The sequence below is a fragment of the Vulpes vulpes genome, chromosome 5, assembly GCF_048418805.1.
Source record: "Vulpes vulpes isolate BD-2025 chromosome 5, VulVul3, whole genome shotgun sequence".
Taxonomy (NCBI): domain Eukaryota; kingdom Metazoa; phylum Chordata; class Mammalia; order Carnivora; family Canidae; genus Vulpes; species Vulpes vulpes.
The window spans coordinates 41,114,696-41,138,127 of NC_132784.1; the positions used below are offsets into that span (position 1 = coordinate 41,114,696).

Here is a 23,432-nt window from a genome sequence, read left to right on the forward strand (position 1 = left end):
AGACCAACCAAATGAGAAAAGCAAAGCCTATTTATTCTGAGCTTGCTCTAGCAAGGGAGTCAGTCACCATCACTTGCATTTTGGCAGAAATTCAAAGGCAGCCAGAGGAACAGTAAGGCTTTATAGTGGAAAAAAAGAGAAGGCTTCAGAAGCGTCCTGTTTGGGGGCTGTTGGTCTGGAAAGCTGTCGGTGAGCCAACTAGAAGTGGGGCATCCTATATAATTGGTTAAGGATGTGTTTGGCTTCTTCTGATTGGTCTTAAATTGAACAGAGGGCTAAAATTAGGGAAGCTATCAGTTATTAATCATCCTGGCCATTTTGAGCTGATAGGTACAGAAGTTATTGGGTAGCACCCTGAATTATTACTAGAGATAGGGACTCTGGCCCTGCAAGCTTAACTTATAGCGGGCTGGCTTCCTTATCATAAATAAGACATTGGCTACCTAGGCTGCAGGTTGTGGATCTAATTTCTTTCTTTCTTTCTTTCTTTCTTTCTTTCTTTCTTTCTTTCTTTCTTTCTTTCTTTCTTCTTTCTAAAAAGATTTTATTTATTTATTCATGAGAGAGACAGAGAGCGAAGCAGAGATACAGGCAAAGGGAGAAGCAGGCTCCCTGTGGGGAGCCTGATGTGGGACTTGATCCCAGGACCCCAGGATCACAACCTGAGCCAAAGGCAGATGCTCAACCACTGAACCACCCAGGTGCCCCTCAAATTTCTATTTTTACATATGGTCTGCCCATTGTCCAATTTGTATAATCAGACTCTCAAAACTTATATCTTAAAATAGAATTAAATTTCTATTTCTTAATCCTTCAATTGTAAACAGTCTCTCTTTCTCCCCGTTCTGTAAGATTACCCCACCATTCCCTAATCTCATTCCCTCCACCTTTTGCCAGCTATGTTATTATTTTTATGAAATTAAGATTTATAATATTTTGATCTCTTTCAGTATGTGTAAATATCCTATAATGTATCTGCAGGTCAATTTTGAAAATCAAGAGCCAGTAAGCAGCATTTACAATACTATAATTATGTGATGAAAGTATAAATAATACATAATTAGATAACATAAATATTCTTCACTACTTGAAAAAAATAGTGAGATTCTATCCAGAGAGAAGGAACAGTGGTTTTACATCTCTAAACCTAGGTCAGGATGGTGTCTTTATGCTTATTATTCTGGAATCTCATGAGGATGTATCTAGGAAATTATTTTGGATGAAAGTCTGAAATCATCCTAACAGTTATTTTGCCTGTGACTAGGGCTGGCCCTCTTACCAGATTTATCAGAATCTTCCAGAATCTCCTCCCTTCAGACAAAGAATCTTTAGATTTTAATCACTAAGTTTGCCTTGGAAGTCCATGCTTTGACTATGCCATTCACATTTCAAATAATTCCTCAAGAGACAGCATGCTGGGGCACCTGGGTCATGATCCTGGGGTCGAGTACCGCATCAAGGGGAGCCTACTTCTCCCTCTGCCTGTCTCTCTGTGTCTCTCATGAATAAATAAACAAAATCTTAAAAGAGAGAGAGAGACAGCATGTTATAGCAGAAGAACTATGTTAGAGTCATGGAAACCTGAGTTCAAACCACAGCTGTGTCTTCCTACTGCCAATTGGGTGTTTTGGGTTTTCCATCCCTGTAGAATGTTCCCCAGTCATTTCTTCAATCCTTCTAGCTAGTTGAAGAGATGAGTAGAATAGATACATAAGGTGCCAACATTAGTGTTTCTGCTTCCTCCTCATTCTCAATCCCCAGTGTTGGGGTGGGTCCCATTTAAGGCTGGTAAGAAAGGATGGTAGCCTGTGTTGTCAACATAGAGCTAGGTGTTCAACAAGTTTGAGGTTCCTCCTGTCTCAGCTGCTTACTCCCTGTATCATCTTAAGAAAAAGTTACTTGATCTCCCCAAACCTTCATTTTATTATCCATTTGATGAAGATAAAAACTCTCTTTCTTAGGGTTGTGGTGAAGCATAAATTAAACGAGAATTTGCATCCAAAGCACCTATCGCAACCAAGAGCTGTTGATTTTTGTCATCAGGGTATATGTCCTATCTGCTCAATAGAGTTAGAGTCTGACACTTGTCGTTGGGACCATGTGTAAAATGGTAGGAACAAAATGCTCATAAAATACCCATTCCCCAAAAGGATACATCTATAAAAAGAAAAACTGGCCCAGTAGATGTCCTTTTATAAATGGAAGAAAGCTTAAGTATGGCATTTCTAAAGGGCAGAAGAAGCACCCCAGAATGATTTTCAAAAGCACAACTGAAGATTGTAGAGCTCCAACCAGGTAGAAATGGACAACTGAGCCAGATATAGGCTAAGCAGCAACAACTATCATCTGGGCCAAGTGTGAGCAGATGGTATCTGGGAAGGTGCATGGACCTTCTCTGGAAAAAGAAGCAAGAGAAGAAGGTGAAGGAAAGTGGCATTGAGAGAGAAATGATCTAGGAGACTAATGAGCATGTCTAAGCTGAGAAGAGCTAAGATAGGGAGCATAGCATGCTTGTGTGTGTGCATGTTTCTGAATGTGTCATAGGCCAGGTCAAGGGAGGAAAGGAAATAGTGATGAAAGTAATGAGTGATGACAGATAAAGTCTGAAATGGATTTTGTATTTCTGAAACATAATTGACAAAGTGGTAACTAGGAGCTTTTAAAAATTTTTTATAAAGGAAAATTTCAAGCATATGCAAAATTATAGAGAACAGTTCACCCCTCATATTCACCACTGAGCTTCAAAAATGATCAACTCCTATCCAATGTCAGCAATCACCCATTATTTGGTCTTTTGTGCCTGGCTTCTTTTACTTAGCATCATGTTTTTGCGATTCATCCAAGTTGTAGCATATTCCATTATTGTATTCCTTTTGATTGGTGAGTAACATTCCATCATATGGATACACCACTTGTGTTTATCCATTCACCAGTTGATGGACCTGTGGATTGATGTCGAGTTTGGGGCTACTGTGAATAATGTTGCTCTGCACATTCACGCATAAGTCTTTGTGTGGACATATATTTTCATTTTTCTTGGGTAAGTTTCTTGAGTAAATTTGATAGTAGGCTTGTGTTTAACTTTTTTACAAGCTGTCAAAATTATTCTCTCCAGCAATGTATGAGGATTCCAGTTTCTCTATGTACTTGGTTCTCATTCTCTCTCTCTCTTTCTTTTTTACTACCACACTCAAGCACCCTTGCTCCCCTGGTATTGTCTCTTTTTATTATAGCCAACCTAGTGGATATGAGGTGGCATCTTAAAGTAGCTCTAATTCCCATGTCCGTAATGATTAATTGTGTTGAGCATCTATTCATGTACTTATTAACCATGCATATGTCTTCTTTGGTGAAGATATATTCAAGTATTTTGCCCACTTTTAATTGGTTTATTTGACTTTTTAAAAAAGATTGTATTTATTTATTTGACAGAGAGAGCACAAGCAGGGAGAGCACCAGGCAGCAGAGGGAGAAGGAGAAGCAGCCTTCCCACTGAGCAGGCTCAATCCCATGACCCTGGAATCATGACCTGAGCTGAAGGAAGATGCTTAACCAACTGAGCCACCCAGGTACCCCAGGCCGTTTATCTTCTCATTAAATTGAAAGAGTTCTTTATATATTGTGAATACGAATCAGGTATATGATTTGCAAATATTTTCTTCTAGGCTTGTCTTCATTTTCTTCATGATATCTTTTGAAGCATTAATTTAATAAACTTCAATATATCAAATTTTTTCCTTTAATGACTCATGATTTTAGTGTATCAAAGAACCCTTTTTCTAGCCCAGGTCACAAAAACTTTCTCCTATGTTTCCTTCTAGAAGTTTGTATTTTTCACTTTTCCGTTTGGTCTATAATCCTTTGTATATGGTGGAGGTAAGTGCCTAAGTTTCCTTTCTTTTTTCTTTTTTTGCATATAGATATGCAATTGTCCACCTTTCATTTGCAGAAGAGAAATATCATTGAAATGTTTGGGCACCTTACTGTTCCATTAATTTTTCTATCTTTTTCTATCTTTACATAAATATTATATTCTTAATTATAATTTATAGTAACTTTTGAAATTAGATAGTATAGGTCCCCACATTGTTTTTCCTTTTCAAAATCATTATTTTGTGATAAAGTGATCATTAATACCAAGGTACTTTTTAACTTTAAAAAAAAAAAGCTTGAGATCAAACACACTGTGATCGAGCCTTGACATGGATTAATTTCTCAACACAGAGACATTTACTTCTTCATCCACCAGATCTCTAGTGGACAAGTCTTCTCTGGGGAAAGCACAATAATCATCATATTGAGATTTAGTCTCCAATCTGCAGGGTTCATAGACTCAGACAGAGACATGCATATTCACAAAAAAATATAGCACCTGTTGAAGTCCTAAAGTTCAAGTGCATACACATCATGCACAAAGAGCATAGGACAACTTGCTCCATTGGATATGGTCCCAGAAGGATTTACATAGACATGACAACTGAGATAGGCCTTGACAAATGGGTTGATTTTACCAAGATGGGCTGCGGAAGTTCATCCAGGACTGGGAAGGACATGGGAAGACGCAGCATGGGTTGAGGGCAAATCAGAGAGGGGTCATTTTGGAGAAGGAGCTAGGGACAGAGCACAGTGCTAGACAAACAGAGCCTGCTCTTGAGGCTCAGGAATCTCGGGCAATGTTTGGCATAATTGAGAGAAGCAGAGACTTAGGGGGATTACAAAGGAGCTTACCTGCTCTGGGCAAAGACAGTCTGCCCCTAACTCTGTGCAATCCTCTCAAAGAACAGACTCTTCTAGTAGTGAGGGGACAGGGAGAGAGTGAACAGCTGACACAAATCTGCTTTTACAGAAAAAAATAAGTAGAAGGCATCCTACCGATGTGAGTCATCAATATTATCTTTGGAAATAAATGAACATTTTCTTATAATTGTTTTTTAACCTGTACAACTGAAACCTAAAAGGTCTGAGGTTACTCAGGCCATTATCCTGCCTGACCACAGGATGACGTTTGTGCCATCCCGCCCATACCTATCAACACCGCCTCAAGGTTTATGCTCTTCTCTATCTCCTTTGCAAAGTCTGCTGGATATTTTTTTAGGACAAGCTGTTGCCTCTAGAACCTTCCTTTCCAACCACTGTCTGGGGCCAGAGTGCTCACAATAAATGTAAACTCTCTCTTCTGGTAAATGTTCACTAGCTCTAGTCTAATACTCAATGGATTATGTGTGTTATCTGAACCCTTGAGACCATTTCTGCTTGGACTGGAGACTGAGTCTATATTTTAGGAATGGCAGGCTCACAGAACACAGCCAGTGTCTTCATCATAGATTCATAGACCCCAGTTGGGTTCTGCTTGGTAATAAGGGCCCAGGCATGGGAGATCATCGGCCCCCCATTGCAGCCATCCGGGGTCCCCAGGGCCTATGCACAGCCTTAGCACTGCTAAACAAAGCTCCCCTTCGGGGTAGCTGTGGCACAAAACATTGAGGTCGGACTTAACTATGTAAAGAGAGGAATTGGGCAATGCTAGATCATCTTTTCTCCAATTTTATCACGTCTTCTCTCTTTTTTAAAAATTTTATTTAAATTTTATTCATTCATTCATTCACTCATTCATTCATGAGAGACAGAGAGAGAGAGAGAGGGAGAGACACAGGCAGAGGGAGAAGCAGGTTCCCTGCAGGGAGCCCGACGTGGGACTCGATCCCAGGACCCCAGGATCATGCCCTGAGCCAAAGGCAGATGCTCAACCACTGAACCACCCAGGTGTCCCCATCTTCTACCTTTTGATCCTGTAAGGACTTTGAATAGAGTGAAATTCAGAATGTTTGTGATGTAAGAGCCTTTGAGGGTAAAGAGTTAGAATACTTATGGTTGACTGGTCATGTGTAATACATATGGCTAAAACATCACCACTCCAGTCACTTTCTTCCTTCAGTTACTTCCTCCAGAGAACCTGAAAAGGGAGATCCCTGCCTATCTGACCATCCTTGCAGCTAGAGGCAGTCATGTGACCCAGCTCTGGTCAAGGAGCTATGCAGAAATGTGGGACAGAATCTTTTGCAGAACTTACTTTATGGACAGGCATCTGAGGAAAAGTTCTTTAATCATTAGTTGTTGCCTCTCCTCCACCGCTTCCTGTTTTGGAATTCTGTTGCAATGTTGGAAGCTGGAGCAACCATTTTGTAGTCATGAGGCCTCAAGCACAAAGATGCAAAATCAACACATGGAAGATGGTGGACAAGGCAAGACAGAAAGAGCCGAACTTCTTGATGCCATCACTGAGCTGCTCATCCAGCTCTGGTCTGCATTCCTTCAGACTTCTCATTCGGTGAGATGATAAGATGCCTTCATTGCTTAGTTCATGTTTAATAGTGTTTTCTGTTGCCGGAGGCCAAATATATCATAGAAGGTATGACCTGACTTCTTTCTCTTTCCAAACTTCCTTGCTTTTGCTTACACTAAAATGTACAGAACTCTTCTAGTCCCTGCTGCAAAATCAGGAAAAAAATAGCCAAACTTCCAGGAAAATACCCTTGTGATAAATGATTAGATGATAAAGAGTCCACAATAGCATTGAAGAAGGAGAGTAAACAACTAGGGAGGGACCCACTGGGACAATGGCCCTTGTCCTGGTTATTTCATGAGGAAACAGAAGGACCACTGTTTTGTTGTGCCACCCTGGTGAGTGAGTTTAATAGGGACCGACTAGAAATATCCATCCCACACAAAGTGGAATGCCAATGTTTATAGAAGAGATGGAAAAAGAAAGTAGTAAGGGAGAAAGGATGGAGAGAACAAGGAAGGATGATGAGTGCAATACAGAATTGAGACTATGGGACGCCTGAGTGACTTAGCAGTTGAGTGTCCACTGTTGACTCAGGGCGTGATCCTGGGATCCTGGATGGAGTCCCACATCGGGCTCCCTGCAGGGAGCCTGCTTCTCCCTCTGCCTGTGTCTCTGCCTCTCTGTGTCTCTCTCTCTCTCTGCGTCTCTCATGAATAAATAAATAAAATCTTAAAAAAAATAAGGGAAAAAAATGACAGTGAAGGGGAGCAAAGTATGCCATCTCCCAATATGCCATTTTGGAGTAAAGATTATTCTGACCTAAAGATATTTGGAAAACAGGAGGTGTGGGAAGGGCACTCTGACCTCCCCCTTTCTCCCTGAAAGCAGGAGAGAAAAAACTTCCAGGAGAAAGATTTTCTTAGAAGGAAGGAAACATTCCTATCACCAGAGATGGGAGACAAGGCCAAAAAAAATCTGTACAAATAGACCTTGTTAAAATGTCTTTTTTTTTATTACTCTTATATTCCTATAGTCTCCCTATACATGTTAGTTACTTTTCTATAATTGTTATTCTTTAATGGTATGGGAGCTCTTGGGACTACCCATTGGGGTCTCCGTTTTTCTATGGGGCCCCCATGTCCATGTAAGAACTTATTACTCTGTCTCATATCAATTTCCTTCCCAGGCCCCATTGGAGACCCTCAGATGGGAAAGGTAGAGTTTTGCCTCACCTACAGGGAGAAGCAGGGCTGAGAGAGTGATGGGGCAACAGGAAATACCAGGATTAAAATCAGAGGCGATAGAGCGAAATTTGGCCTATTGGGCAGTTGTGAGGATTGAAAGCAGTCACCTGAAGGGATAGGAGAGTCACTTGCAATGGAATTTGTCCTGCAGGAGGCTGAAAATAAAAGAGAGAGTGTCTTGAAAACTAATTCACAAAAATCCTCTTTCTTCAGGATTCAAGGGCTTTGAAAAGCTCTAGCCTATTTGGGAAGGAGGCAACACAACCTGGAAAAGAAAATACCCAGTGAGAAACCAGGTGAGCAAAAAGTAGTCCCAGGAAGGAGTGATGTTAGTAACCAGCCAGAGCACCTGCCAGGTAGATAATCGTGCAAATGTGCCCTCTTTGCCATAGCACACCTCCCACCTGAGTTTAGAAAGAACGGATGAATAACTGTAGCACCACGTAGGTTAAAACACAAGCTGAACTGGGAACAATGTGGCCAATGACTCTGGGCTAAGGACAGGAAATTGGAAAGAACTGTCATTGGCAGACAGGGGTGGCCTAGGGGAAGGGGCGTAGCATCTCTGTAACCCTCATCAGCCACTCCCCTCCCCATGCACAACTGACTGATGCTTAGGTTCATGTAAAATGCTATCTATATTCAGCCTAGTGACGTCACCACCTAGTGACATTTTCTTAGAGCCAGTTTTCTTAGAGCAAACTGTATTCATTTGCCAGGGCAGAGGGAGAAGGACAAGCAGACTCCCTGCTGAGGAGGGAGCCTAACACAGGGCTCAGTCAATGTTTTCTTTCCTACCTGTTTACATCTTTCTCTCTCGTGGTTCACTCACTCCTTTTGGGAGAGCACATCCTCTAGCGTAGCACGCTCCAATAGAACTTCTGCAGTGATGGTTGGTTCTTCCTCTATGCAGTCCAATGCAGTAGTCAGTGGTCACAAATGGCAACAGAGCATGTAAAATGTGAATGGTGCAACTAAAAAATTAAATTTTAAATTATATTTAATTGTAACGAATGTAAATTTAAATAGCCACATATGGCAAGTAGCTATCATATCAGTCAGCATATCACTAGTAGTTTCCAGTGAAAGTGCCCTAGGGAGGTAATTTTTTGAGACCTTATATTCCAACAATTTCTCTCTCTCACTCTCTCTTTTTTTAAAGATTTTATTTATTTATTCATGAGAGACACACAGAGAGAGGCAGAGACATAGGCAGAGGGAGAAGCAGGCTCCCTGCAGGGTGCCCGATGTGGGACTCAATCCCAGGACCCTGGGATCCTGGGATCAACAACCTGAGTCGAAGGCAGACACTCAACCACTGAGCTGCCCAGGTGCCCCTTCAATAACTTCTTTATTGTATCTTCACAGTTTATGGTTTGTCTAAGAATATAATTCTAGTTTAAAAAATAATTTTGCCTTAAAATTGGGAAAATAGTACTCCATATCTTTCTAGCTTCTAGCACTACTTTCATTGTGATCTGTTGTTGCCCTCTGAAAGCTTCAGGGTTTCATCTTTCTCCCAATTGTTTTTACACTTCCTGATGCAGTGCTTTGGTTGTAGTTCTATTAGCAACCATTGTTCTGGGCACTTGATGGGCCCTTTCAATATGGAAATTCATGTCTTTCAGCTCTGAGAAATTGTCTTGGATTATTTCACTGATGCTATCTTTCCTTTTTTTTCTGTTCTCTTTTTCTAGAAGTTCTATTATGCAAATGGTGGACATCTTGCAATTATTCTCTAATTTTATTATGTTATTTCCTCCCTCCCAGCTCTCTTTTTGCTTTGCTTCCTACAAAAGGTTTCCAGCTCGATTTTCTAACCCTTCTATTGAGTTTTAGATTTATGTCCTCAATTTTTAAATTTCTAGCAAATATTTTTGTTCTCCACATGTTCTCCTTTGATAACATTCTGTTCTTGTTACATGGTTACAATATCTCCCTTAACTCTATAAGAATATTGATATATTTTTATTTTTTATTTTATTTTTTAAAGATTTTTTTCATTTATTTTTAGAAAGAGAAAGAGAGTGCACGTGTGAGCTGGCAGAGAGGCAGAGGGAGAGGGAGAGAGAGAATCTCAAACAGACTCAGCACCGAGCACGGAGTCTGATATGGGGCTCAAACTCATGACCCTGAGATCATAACCTGAGCTGCAATCAAGAGTCAGATACTTAACTGACTGAGCCCCCCAGGTACCCCAATAGATCTTTATTTTTTTTTTATTTTTTATTTTTAGATTTTATTTATTCATTCATGAGAGACACACACACACACAGGGAGAGAGAGAGAGAGAGAGAGAGAGAGAGGCAGAAACACAGGCAGAGGGAGAAGCAGGCTCCATGAAGGGAGCCCAACGTGGGACTTGATCCTAGGACTCCAGGATCACACCCTGGACTGAAGGGAGTGCTAAACTGCTGAGCCACCAGGGCTGCCCCTGATAGATCTTTAAAAATAAGTTTTCTTCTACCTATATAATTTCTGTTTCCTCCAAGTTGTTTTTTTGTTTGTTTGCTTAGGTCTCTGTCTTGTTTGAGGCTTTTTCCTGCTAGTCGATAATCCTTGGCTGTTGACTCAACGGTAATAGTTGGGACTAAAATGTTCTTAGAAAGCTCTGGGACATGCTTGGGGTTTATCATCCATTAACCTCACTGGGGAATGATCTGGTTGGACCATTTAATTGGAAAACCTGCTACATCTGTGTCTTGAGGTGTTTCTTCCTCCGCTGGTAAGATCCCTCACCCCAGACTCTCTGCTGCAGGTTCTCTTAGTCTCCTGTGGGAAGCCGCTGGCCTGGCTGTGATGTTTCTGGTACCCCAGAGGAGGAGAGCAGAGGGAGTCAGCATGCTTGGCTTCACTTAATCCTCCCACTGTTTTCAGTTCAATACTCCTGTCCTTAATCCAGAGACCGTCTTCAGAGTAAAACCCCAAGTCTTCTGCTAGGATGGGCAAATCCATGCTGCTGACTGCTTTTCCAACAGGCGTTCAGGCCAGCCTCCTTACTTTAGCCACAGCTTTTTAGCCTTCAAAGGTGCCTGCTGCTGCCAGTTTTGGAATTTTTGAAGCATTCATTCTATATTATAAGTCAGGTTGGGTCTTAATCTTCCCCACTGCCAGCTTAGAATTTTTAAAAAAGATTTGAATCATTTATTTGACAGAGAGTGAGAGCGAGCACAAGCAGGGAGAGCAGCAGGCAGAGGGAGGAGGAGCAACAGACTCCCCGCTGAGCAGGGAGCCCAACACGGCTCCATCTCAGGACCCTGGGATCATGACCTGAGCCAAAGGCAGATGCTCAACCAACTGAGCCACCCAGGCACCCCCCTTTTATTTTGGTTTTCAAAGCCGCTCTACTGGCCATTTCTCCAACTTCCAAAATGTGCTTGCTCCTGTCTCCCGTCTCATGTTCCCTGTTCTGGTGGGTTAATGTCTTTTAAAAAATCCCTCCACTGTCATTTTAATGAGGTTTCAAGAGGCAGCAAAAGTAGCTGTATAATCCCACATCCTTTTATATGCCAAACGGAAAATGAGTTTCCTTTCCCCCCTCATTGTCCCCCCCGCCAGTCTAGCTGTTCCAAAGCACAGGGCTTTAATTACACATTTACTGAGCAGCTACTGTGTAGCTGATTAGACCAAGGTCATCCAAATGAATAGACCCTGAATAGAGATTTGCTGAATGGCACTGCAGCAACATGGGAGTTCTAAAGAGAGAGACCTGGGCTCGCTGCCGGTGTGTGTGTGTGGGGGTGTCTCCTGGTCTTTGAGTCAACCCTGACTCTTGCCCATTCCCCTCTGCGACCACACTTGGCTCTCCTTAGGCAGCAGCCTGTCTGGATTCTGGGCTCCATCCTACAAGGGACAGGACAGCCCCACAGCAACAAAGTATCCAGGCCAGATGTCACTCATGCTGGGAATGGGAAGCCAGGGTTTGGGGCCTGTTGATGTGCTAGTCACCGACTTGCTCAGTTAACGTAATGTCACCAGAAGTGATGTGTGTCACTCCTGGCTGAAAACTTTAAACAACACCATATTTCCTTTTTTCTACTTTGGCCATCCTGGAAATCTTGGAAGCACAAAGATGGAGCTTCTCCCAGATTGGATCTTTCTGTGAGGATAAAGCAGAACAGAGCTCTTCGGATGACCAATGACAGGTAAGCAGGCTGAGCCACCAATATTCTATGTACTTTAAAGCCCCTGAGTTTGAGTTGGTTCCGTAGCATGTCTCAGATTACCCTGACTGATGGCTGCCGTTTGAACGTTGGCACATACCTCCCAGTCGCATATAACTTTGCTCCGGCCCTTCTACCTAGAGTAGAAGGGCCCAAGCAACTAACCCATGCCCAGGTTCCTTCTCAGGTGAAGGGTTTCCTGTGCCCCAACTGTAAGGCCTGATCACTCTTCCTGCATTAGGAGTTTTGCTTTGCCACTGAGCTAAACATCTAGATTCCATGATGATGGACTTGTTTCCCATTTCACGTCATGACAAACCTCTGACGTACATTGCATAGTATTTATTGCCATAACAACCGTGCAATTCAGATTTCCCAAGTTCACACACACACACACACACACACACACACACTTGCTATTCTTATCACACCTCAGCTAGCTCTGATGAGGTCAGAATTAACTTTGCTATATCTAGGATTACACGAACTTTAAATCCCAAGAGGTATGGGTGGGCTTTAATCATGGTATTCTACTTTATTCACAAAATTCAATGCTGAAGAAATTTAAATGTTCTGGTTTTACAATTTGTAGATCTTACTTCATATGTCAAATCAATCTGCTCAATGATGAATTGGAGTTTCACCCAGTGTGGACTGATACAGAACGAATTTATTATAGCACTAACAATGTAATGAATAATCCACCCTAAAATGTATTGTTTCCACTGACAAAAAAAATCTGGATACTCAATGTGAAATGGGTCTAGATTATAGAGTTGAGGCCAAGCAAATAAACAAGTGCTTATGAATCCAGTAGCCATGAAAAGACAGTAGAAGCAAGAGGCCATACCTACTACTTCTCCCTAGAAAAGAATTTCTGTCAGGAGCGTCTTTTTATGGTCTTTAAAATGCCAGTCTGCTCCTCCTCTCCACCCCTACGTAATTTTCTCCTCCTGTTCTCCTAGCTTGAAATGCCCTCCGTCTCCTTCACCCTCACCCAAACCCAATAAACATCTTCCTAATGTCAAGTTCAAGTTTCTTCTCTTCTCTGAAGCCTTCCAAGCCAATACTACTCTCTTTCCTTTCATAGCATTTATAATTTGGGGGATGTCTTTTAATCCTGAACTGCAAGTTCTTCATGGGCAAAGTTCTTATTGTACAGATCTTGAATTTCCACATCGTAAGATAACCTAGATCTTTTCGTTCATTCACTCAGCAGATTGAGCATCTATATCCTGAGTTAGATCCAGAATTACAAAAAGCACTGACCTGGAGGAACTCATGGTCTGATGGGGCTAATAGCTATGGAAATAGGTAAATACACAATGATAAATATCTAGAAGAAGTAAGACTGGGTGTCATGGGCTGTTGGAATCTTATTTGTGCTCTAAGAATGGTTCTGTTGGATCAAAGTGGGATTAGCATACAAGGTATGGGACACAAAGGTAAGCCTGCCAGACTGGTAACCAAGATCCAGAAGCCAGAACACAATATCTAACGGGAATTCAATACCATGAGGCAAGAAGCCATTCTCAAAAAAAAAAAAAAAAAAAAAAAGAAAGAAAAAAAAAAGAAAAGAAAAGAAAAGAAAGTCAAGGAAATGCATGAGCAGATAAGTTAAGTGGGGAGCTGGTCTAGAAAATCACCTATACCTGTTCTGGTTATTATGGCTACATAACAAATGACTCCCAAATTTAGTGGCTTTAAATAACAACAATTTTATTTTTTATTTTAAAAAATATTTTATTGGGGATCCCTGGGTGGCTCAGCGGTTTAGCGCCTGCCTTTGGCCCAGGGCATGATCCTGGAGTCCCTGGATCGAGTCCCACGTCAGGCTCCCTGCATGGAGCCTGCTTCTCCCTCTGCCTGTGTCTCTGCCTCTCTCTCCTCTCTCTGTGTATCTCATGAATAAATAAATAAAATCTTTAAAAAACAATTTTATTTATTTATTCATGAGAGACAAAGAAAAGAGAGGCAGAGGGAGAAGCAGGCTTCCCATGGAGCAGGGAGCCCAATACAGGACTCGATCCCAGGACCCTGAGATCATGACCTGAGCTGAAGGCAGACACTTAACCGACTGAGCCACCCGGGTGCCTTAAACAGCAATTTTAATTTTTCTCATGAATCGACAGTTTTTTTTAAAAAGATTCTACTTATTCATTTCAGCCAGAGAGAGAGCATGCAAGCAGGGGTAGGGGCTGAGGGAGAGGGAGGAAAAGAATTCCAAGCAGACTCTGCACCGCCCCTGAGATCATGACCCTGAGATTATGACCCCAGCTGAAACCAAGAGTCAACTGACTGAGCTACCCAGGCATCCCGTGAATCTAGAATTTGGACATGGCTCAGTGGGGACAGCTTGTCTCTGCTCTACTCAGTGTCACCTGAGGGGGCTCAAACTCTGGGAACTGGAAACATCTGAAGGCTCATTTACAAGTCTGGTGGTTGATGTTGGGAAGATGCAAATAGCTGGGGGCTGAAGCCGCTGGGGCTCCTCGGTCGTCTGTTTATTTCTGCGTGGCCTTTCCATATGGTCTCTCCAGCACGGCGACTTCAGCATGGCCAGCTGCACTGGTTTCCTATTGCCGCAGAGCAAATTACCGAAAACTCAGTAACTTAAACACACACATTTACCTCACATTTCCCGTGGGTCTGCATGGCTTAACTGGGTCCTCTGCTTCAGGTCTCACAAGGCTGCAATTGAGATGTTGGCTGGGCTGCACTCACATCTGAAGAATCAACTGGGAGAAATATGTGCATAAGCTCATCCAGGTAGTTGACGGAATTTATTTCCTTGTGCTATTTGACTGAAAGTCCTGGCTTCTGGCTGGTTGTCAGCTGGAGGCCATCTTCAGCTCCTGCTCAGATACAGGGGGAGGGAAAATAGATCCCACATCTCAATGGAAGTGGTATTTGTTGCCTCCTGAGAAAAGCACGTGGGAATGGGTATCCATTGGCATGGCTTTCTTTAGGAAATACACTTTGCCCACTGCTTGCCTGCTGGCCACAACAATTCATGTGCCTCCCCCAGGCAAAATACACTTCTTTCTTCTGTTCCAGGCTTTGATTTGCTTTACCAAGATATGGCATGAGGGAGTACTGCTTCATAGTAACAGCCAAGTAGGAAGCACATTATGAACCTAATCTGGGAGAAAACATTTTCTTTTCTTTTTTTTTTTTTTAGAAAACCTTTTCAATCAAGGTTGTTGGTTTTTTTTTTTTTTTTTTTTTTTTTTTTTTTTTTTTTTTTTAATCTGAGCTGAATTTTGAAGTGGGAATTCGTTAGTGGTATATAGGAGCTTGTGAAGTGAAATTCCCTTTGGCACTGAGCATGTAGAGTCTGGTATGGCTTTCTGCTTTGTGAGCACCTGTTTCATCCCCCTGACCAGACCATTAGCTTCTAGAAGGAAGAGCCATTGTCTTTCGTGTCTTCTATATTCCTTGAGTATTGCTAGTCCTCAGAGAGGGACCCCGCTCATTGCTTCCAAATACCTGAATTCCTGAGGCCCTTGTGTCTAAATGATCACCAGTTCTTGAAAAAGTCTATTCTGAAAAGGTGTCTGTCAATCCTGCTATCACAACATCCTTTTACATCAAGATACACAGTATGATTTTGAGAAGGCGGCTGGATGTCTAATGAAATTTCTTCCTTTCAGGAACCCGTCTCCAAGAGGAGTGGGAGGAATTAAGTCAGGAGACACAGGCGGGGGCACTCGGCTGTGCTCACAGATGCGCGGGTAGCTCTCTGGAAGGTTCGGTCTTGAAAAATGTCTTCAAGGGCCTCCTTCCTCCCACCTCACCCCCAGCGGAAGAAGTTTAAAGAGTTGAACTGGTGAGGGGGATCAGAGAGCAAGTCCATTGCTTCATTGTTTGGAAACATCTTTAAAGGGATATTTCTGAGCTGTTTTTTCAAGTATTTGTAAGTCAAAGCTAACCCTGAGCACAGCTTTGATAAAAAGGTTTTTCCCCGTGCTTTCTGCCTTCCCATTTGTGCTGTGTTTTTCCAAATTTACCTCCCTCCAGCACCACTCCAAAATTCCTTCTTGTGTTCAACCATAGGCTCTTCTCCTTCATCCGCTTAAATATAATCGGCAGTAAGCAAAGAAACTGAAATCGATTCACATGAATGTATGAATGACTGGTAGTCACCCAAAGCTACGTTCTCAAACTTGACAGTGTGTGAGAATTACCTGGGCAGCTTGGTAAAAATGCAGATACCTGGCCCTAGCTGAGGCCCCCAAATGAGGGTCTGTGCCCGAAAGGGCCCACCCGCAGCTGCTCATGCTCCTGTAGGGAATTTCCTTTATCTTTCTCCACATTCCAGTTTTGCCTTTGAGAAGAACAGCAAACAAAGCGTAGGACTAATTTATGAGGATCTTTCCTGCTCTAGAATCTATGATTCTATTAATTATATCTGCCCACAATTCCCAAACGTTCAGAGCCTCCCTACAAAATTGGATTTTTCTCTTGAAACCAAACTCAGCAGCCACATATGTGTTCTAATTTCACAGGTTCTGTTCCCTGTGGAAACATCTCTGATTAAACCCAATTCCCCAGTCAAATTAAAAAGTAGCATTAGGGATTGAGATAAAAACTAAAGAGGATCCCAAATTTGCTAATTTTTCTCTCCTCTTGGGGTCCCTAGCACCATTATAGCTTTGCTAATAGCACCCTTCACTGACTCATCTTGCAAGCAGGGTAATCTGAACACCAATAGCTCAGGTGCTGAAACCACCTTTCACTGCCCTCTGGCCAGTAGCTTGTGTGCCATCTCCTGGAGACGTGAATCTCGTGGTCACCACTGCCTTCTTTGCGTCTGATTATTTCCTATTGTCCTATGCTAGGAATCACTCATTCATTTATTTATTGCACCAACTCTTCAAAGGGTGATGAAGGGAAGGATGGAAAATAAAATATGTCTTTGTCTACAAGAGTTTATTCTTGCTCCATCCATAAAGCTAGAGGGTGTGGTGGGACCCATTCTCTTCATCATAGCTAAAAACAGATGACTAGGGAGAAAGAAAAACTAGGTTCAAGAATTTTGTAAACTGTTTCCATGTATTATAAGGATCAGTAGACCAACATGGATATAAGTGACAATTCTGCAGGTGAGGAATCAGACTCAGAAAGATGAAGTGACTTGCCCAACATCATGCAGCCTATTTTCTCCAAATCTGTAACTCTTCCTACTATAGCAATAGGAAAGCCTAGAGAAGCCAGTACTTGGCTTATATTTACCAATCTTTTTCATCAAAATCTTTTTGGTTATCCATGGGGCACCCATGTGGTTTAGTTGGTTGAACATCAGACACATGATTATGACTCAGGTTACTATTACTATCTCAGGGTCATGAGATCAAGCCCCATGTTGGGCTCAGTGCTGGGTGCTGAGTCTGCTTAACATTCTCCCTCTCCCTTTCCCTCTGCCTCTCATCCCCCTCCTGTGTCCATGAGCTCTCACTGTAAAAAAAAAAAAAAAAAAAAAAATCTTCCTGGCTATCCAAATGGAAAAATGGCTGTTTCTTTCTTTGGTAAACATTTATCTTTTTTAAAAAACTTTATATTTATTGTACCTCAATAACAGTTTTTAAAAAAGAGAAAACACAAAGAAATGAGCAGAGGACAATTTGGTCTGGTCATTTGTACTCTACTTGTCATTTGTACTAGTCTTATCATTTGACCCTACTAATTTGTCCCAGTCACTTTGCCTGAAACAACTTTGATCAGATAAAATATTCCCTTGGCAAACATTTCCATCACATTTTTGGGGGTAGGCAATGTAGGAGAAAAAGTGGTAATCATTACCAGCCATAAACTTCAGAATTTACGAGCCCCTCCAGATTATCTCTTCCAACCACTCCCTTTACAGATCCAGAACACAAAGCCCAGAGGGCTGGAGCCCAGACTCACACGGCTAGGCGGGAAGGGCAGAGGTACACTGGTGTCCAGGAAATCATGAGTCTAAGTTCATGACACTTCCTCTCTGTTGTATCTGTGAAAAATACATCTCAGCATTGACTCAAAATATTTTCAAAAGACTTTGTCATTTTTTTCCCTAAACTTTTTGTATTTGTACCAGGCAGTGTTGTGTCTTGAGCTGTCAGATTTTCTACCTTAGTCCCAGTACATGGTGACATGTCTCGACAGTAAGCAGGAAAGGCATTAAAGGAAAAATGGCCTAAAGATACTTTAAAAATCTCCCTAAGAGATTATAAATGAATCTCTTAGACATTATTTCGGAACACAAGAGCCTGCAGCAGATTTAATACTTGGTATGATGTCACAATGAACTCAAAATCCACACACAGTGAGTGAGAAAGGGGCACCATGGATGGATGCCAATAATGACCTGGGGAGAACAATGTAGAGCACATAACACCGACAGCCTTTTTGCTCAATACGGTCACAGGACAGCAACAGCGGCTCACCAGCAGCCTGTTAGCAATGCCAAATCTCGGGCCCACCACACACCTGCTGAATCAAACGTTCCTGAGGGGACTTGCATGCAGATAAAGTTTGAGAAGCACTGGGTCTGCAGCATTTTCCCATTAACAACAGAGCAGTGGGTGGCACAAAGGGTTGCAGAGTAGATGGAAAGCAGGGCAGCTCGGAGTCCTACAGATTTAACCTCACCTTTTTTTTTTTTTTTAAGATTTATTTATTTATGAGAGAGAGAGTGAGGGAGCAAGCAGGGGGGGAGGGACAGAGGGAGGGAGAAAAGCAGACTCCCCACTGAACAGGGAACCCAACACAGGGCTCGATCCCAGGACCCTGAGATGTAACTTGAGCTGACAGCAAGAGTCGGATGCCCAACCGACTGTGCCACCCAGTTGCCCGTAACCTAACCTTTCTGAGGATCAGCTTTCTTAAGTACAAACTGAGGCTTTGGTTGATAAGCTGTTGTAACAAGCTTCTGACAGAAAGCTTTTTTCAGTCCAAATTGTGTGGGATTGAAAGGTGACTGACATGTACAGCACACATTTGGTATGCTCAGCAAATGCGGGTAATAAAAGTGTGAGTCACCAATTTTACTCCCATTTACTTCCCGTCTCAGGAAAGAAACTGTATGCATTGCACACAATTCATTGAATTGGGCAGTTGGTGTCTACTCTTCCTTCTAAAAAAAAAGAAATCCTGAGAGCCAGTCCAGTGTTGGCTTCACCAGGAAATCTGGTCGGGTTTCCAAAACTAACCTGTTGCCGGTAAAAGTCAACATGTGATTTTTTCAGTTTCCTCATTACGTTGCTTCTGTTCCTCCTTGTCAAGAGCTTCTTTAATCTGCAGGCTTTCAGCTCCACCTTTAAAGTTTTGACTTGAGTTATTGATCCCAAAGTAAATACTGACTAAGGTGGTGGCAAAGTCAACACATTCTTTGAAAGGCCAGTAATCTGGGTGTTGAATGAAATCAGACCGTGCTCGTTGTTTCGGTTCCATGATACAATGGGGTTTAGAAGAATTCCTTTCTCCGGGTAGCTACTACACGATACCAGTTCATCTGGAAGAGGAATGGAATCTATGTTTGGCAAGGACCAAAGAATATTTGACTTCATAAACCAATAACTATTCTCAAAGCTACTATTGACCTCTGATCAGCAAATCTAACAACGAGGAGAGGTTACGGCAACTATTTTCCTGGCAAAATGCAAACCTGTGGTTAAACATTTGCTGAAAGCCCTGCCAGTGATCTCTGATAAAAAATGAACCTAATTTGGCCATGTGTCCTTGCAGTGCTCTGGAACATCGGGAGCACTAACTGCCAGATGCAACCCAGCCTAGCTCCTGCAGGAGAGATTCCTCTGGGCCATGAGCACTGGCAGAGAGAATTCTTTCCTTGGTTTCTTTCTCTACCAGGTGGCTCAAGGTAGTAGGATCTGCCAGGAGATTTTATTTTGTTTCATTTTTAAAGATTTTATTTATTTATTCATGAGAGACACACAGAGAGAGGCAGAGACACAGGCAGAGGGAGAAGCAGGCTCCGTGCAGGGAGCCTGATGTGGGACTCGATCCCAGGACCCCGGGATAATGCCCTGGGCCAAAGGCAGGTGCTCAACCACTGAACCACCCAGGCGTCCCTCTGTTAGGAGATTTAAATTTTTTTTTCCTTGAGGCACGTGGGTGGCTCAGTCAGTTAAGTGTCTGATTCTTGATTTCGGCTTAGGTCATGATCTCAGGGTCCTGGTATCAAGCCCCAAGCTGGGCTCTGAGCTGAGTGTGAAGCCTGCTTGAGACTCTCTCTCCCTCTGCCCCTCCCTCTGCTTGTGCTCACTCTCAGATAGATAGATAGATAAATAAATAAATAAATAAATAAATAAATAAATAATTTTTGAAGTTTTATTTATTTATTTATTCATGATAGAGAGAGAGAGAGAGAGAGAGAGAGAGAGGCAGGCAGAGACACAGGAGGAGGGAGAAGCAGGCTCCATGCTGGGAGCCCAATGTGTGACGATCCTGCAACTTCAGGATCGCGCCCTGGGTGCTAAACCTCTGAGCCACCCAGGGATCCCCAATAAATAAAATATTTTTAAAAATTATTTTATTCTTCTCAAGCTTGCTCCTACCTTCACATAAAGGGTACAAGGGTTTACATTAGTCCTTCACCCCCCTCAATGTCTAACATAGTGTTTTCTACACATAGGTACTTAATAAATACTATAAACAATAAACTGTTAATTGTTTTTTAAAAGCAATTTTAGGTTCACTGCAAAATTGAAAGAAAGGTGCAGAGATTTTCCATATGTCCTCCTGGCTCCCATCCCCTACCCTTACCCAAAACACACAGAAATGTATAGCCTCTGCCATTACCAATGTCCCCCACCAGAGTGGTACAGTCTGGTGCAGTCTATGAGCCCTACGGTGACATGTCATTATCACCCAAAGACCATAGTTTCCATTAGGTTCACTCTTGACGTTGTACGTTTTATGGGTTTGGACAAATGTACAATGACCTGTATCCACCACTAGAGTAGCATATTGAGTCGTTTCACTGCCCTAAAAATCCTCTGTGCTCCCCTTATACTCTCCTACCCTCCCCACCACAACTCCTGATTTTATTGTCTCCATAATTTTATCTTTTCCAGAATGTCATATAGTTGGAATCATCCAGTATATAAATTTTTCAGATTGGCTTCTTCCAGTTCATAACATGCATTTTAGTTTCCCTCGTGTCTTTTCGTGGCTTCCATTTACCTGCTGAAGGATATCTTGCTTGCTTTTAAGCTTTAGTAAATATGAATAAAATCGCTATAAACATCTGTGTGCAAATAAATATTTTAAAAATGAATAGATTATACTTTCCACTGTGCTTCAACTATATGCAATTATCTATTTAAACACTACCATATTGAATTGTATTATCTATTTATATGTCTATTTCCCTTTCAGTGCTCTGTTTTTTAAAGAAAGAGTCTGTGTCTTATTTATCATTATTTCTTTTGGCACAGACACGATGGTTATAGGTTCAGCTAATCCTTTTGTTGTTGGGAAAGTGCGATGACAGATGAGAGCAGGATAACCCTGCCTACAAATATCTTAGTGATGGATTTAACAAGCTGTTCTTTATAAATAAAAATACAGTAAGACCTCAACTAAAAGAACAAGATTCGGGATTTCCCCCATAAAAAGGAAAGTTAGGAAGTTAAACACTTTCAGCTTTATGGTAAAAGGAGAATTGGATCCCAAAGTTTAAAGGGATTCTATGAAAGCCTTTATTAATATTTTCCGTGTTCATGGAGAGAAAAATAGGCAGCCTGAGAGCATCCTCAATAAGAAAATACCAACAACACATTATACATCTTTAATTAGTGCTAATGGGTGCTATACGTAATTAATTCAAGTTATCATCCCTTCTTTAGTGGAAACATTTCCTTTCCTTGCGGTTTCCATGGGATGCCATACATGTGTCCTCATGTGCTGCAAATAAGATGCTCTGGTTTCCTGACTAGCAAGTATTTGCTGCCTTTCTGATCTTATGGGTGGGCACTGGCCCTTGGAACTTTGACAGGAGAGTGACCCAGAAGATTTGGATGTTTGGGGGAACTTTGGTTTCCTCTAGTTAGCCTAGTTCAGGAGACATTTCTCAACTCCCTTACTCAAGACCTAGGATTGAGCAGATGTCACCCTGTTCCCAATAACTACGCAGGGACCCATTTCTTACCCAGAGTCCAGCTTCTCTATCCTGACAGACACCACAGTGAACTCCAACTACCTACTTTCCGTTCCTTCCATATAATTAGCACCACATTAATGTCTTTATTTTCTACCACCAATTCCTATTCTGAGGGTTGTAAACTATCTCAACCTTAACAGTCCCTCTTTCATAATTTTTAGGTTGAGCATTAACCACCTTCTGTCTTTCACCAAAACGCATGTGACATAACGCATCAGCTGATGAAATGTCCAATTGCTCTCTTGATCAGAGACTTCAGACAAGGCACAGGGACAGGAACACGGCCATCTCTTGGATGTGATCACTACAGAAAATAGCTTACATGTTCTAGAACGCAAAGCAATGCTCAAAATTGCATCACGTACTCCACAAAGATGGGAAAGAAGATGGAAAAGAAGATAAATTTTCTTTTCCACCCAAAATATATTCAGGAGGCATGAGAAGAAAAAGAAAGCCGCGATGGAGGAAGACAATACAGAACTCAGCGTAAGGCAAAATCCAGGTCAAGAACGTAAAATGGCTTTAATCAATCCCCCATGAAATAAATAAACATGGATGTGTGTTATCATTTCTTAACAGTGTGACCTTTTGGCTGCCTACAGGGAAGAAAAGTCTGGAAATATGACCTTTGCAGAAATGATGGAAAATGTATCTGATATCACTTTTCTTTGGGAAAATCCATTTTCTAAAGTACATCCAAAAAGAAAAGCTTGCAACCCATTATGCCAGGCCCAGCACTGGGAATAGCCATACAGTGTCTCTGCAGGAGTTAGAAAAGTGCTGAGTCAGGTGTAACCCCTCATAAGCATCCTGGTAAATAAAACACAAGGCACATTTTAGCCCCTTTGCGCCCTCAGCCAGACACTTTTGAACAGCAAATAAACATCATCTTTTATAACAACCCCACTCAATGCTCTACTTGAAATCTTTCAATGGTTATTGATCTCAAGATAAAATTCAGGTCCCGTATTATGGTCCCAATCTCGTCCTCCTCTCCTCTCAAGCTCTGATTAGACAAATGTGAGCTCTTTTACTCTGTCTTCTGTATCTTTTAATTTCTTATTTATATTTTCCAGCTCTCTCTGTGTTACGTCCAGCATCACGTCTTCAGATCGATCTTCTAGCACATTAATTCTTTCTTCAGCCATGCCTAATGTAATGCTTAACATGTCCACTGAGTTTTTAATTTCAATCGTTGATTTTACCTTTAGAAGTTCTAATTTTAAAATCTGCTGTTAGTTGTTCCCACCACTAGAAATTATATTTATGTGACACGTTAGTGTTAGCTAACACAATGGCAATCATATTGTGAAATAAACGTGTCAAATGAATATGCTGTCCATCTTAAACGTATACAGCATTACACATCAGTTATAGCTCAATAAAAAAAAAAACAAAATAAATAAATAAATAACAAAAAAAATCTGTCATTGTTTTGTTAGTGTTTCCTATTTCAGGCTTGCCTATTTCTCATCTAATAGGCATAGTGTGTTTACAAATTATTTTATTTTATTTTTAATTTTTTTATTTATGATAGTCACAGAGAGAGAGAGAGAGAGAGGCAGAGACACAGGCAG

The 23,432-nt window shown here is 41.7% G+C and overlaps 1 long non-coding RNA gene across 1 annotated transcript in view; it reads right to left on the minus strand.

Moving 5' to 3' along the window:
- The window catches only part of LOC112919290 (uncharacterized), a 53,530-nt gene extending 34,383 nt beyond the window's left edge, over positions 1 to 19,147 (minus strand). Inside the window, exons 1-2 of the long non-coding RNA XR_012001552.1 lie at positions 18,884 to 19,147; positions 8,329 to 8,504 (exon numbers count right to left, since the gene is read on the minus strand). This is a non-coding gene — a long non-coding RNA (uncharacterized lncRNA). The remainder of the gene's footprint in view (positions 1 to 8,328; positions 8,505 to 18,883) is intronic.
- Positions 19,148 to 23,432: the final 4,285 nt, after the last annotated feature.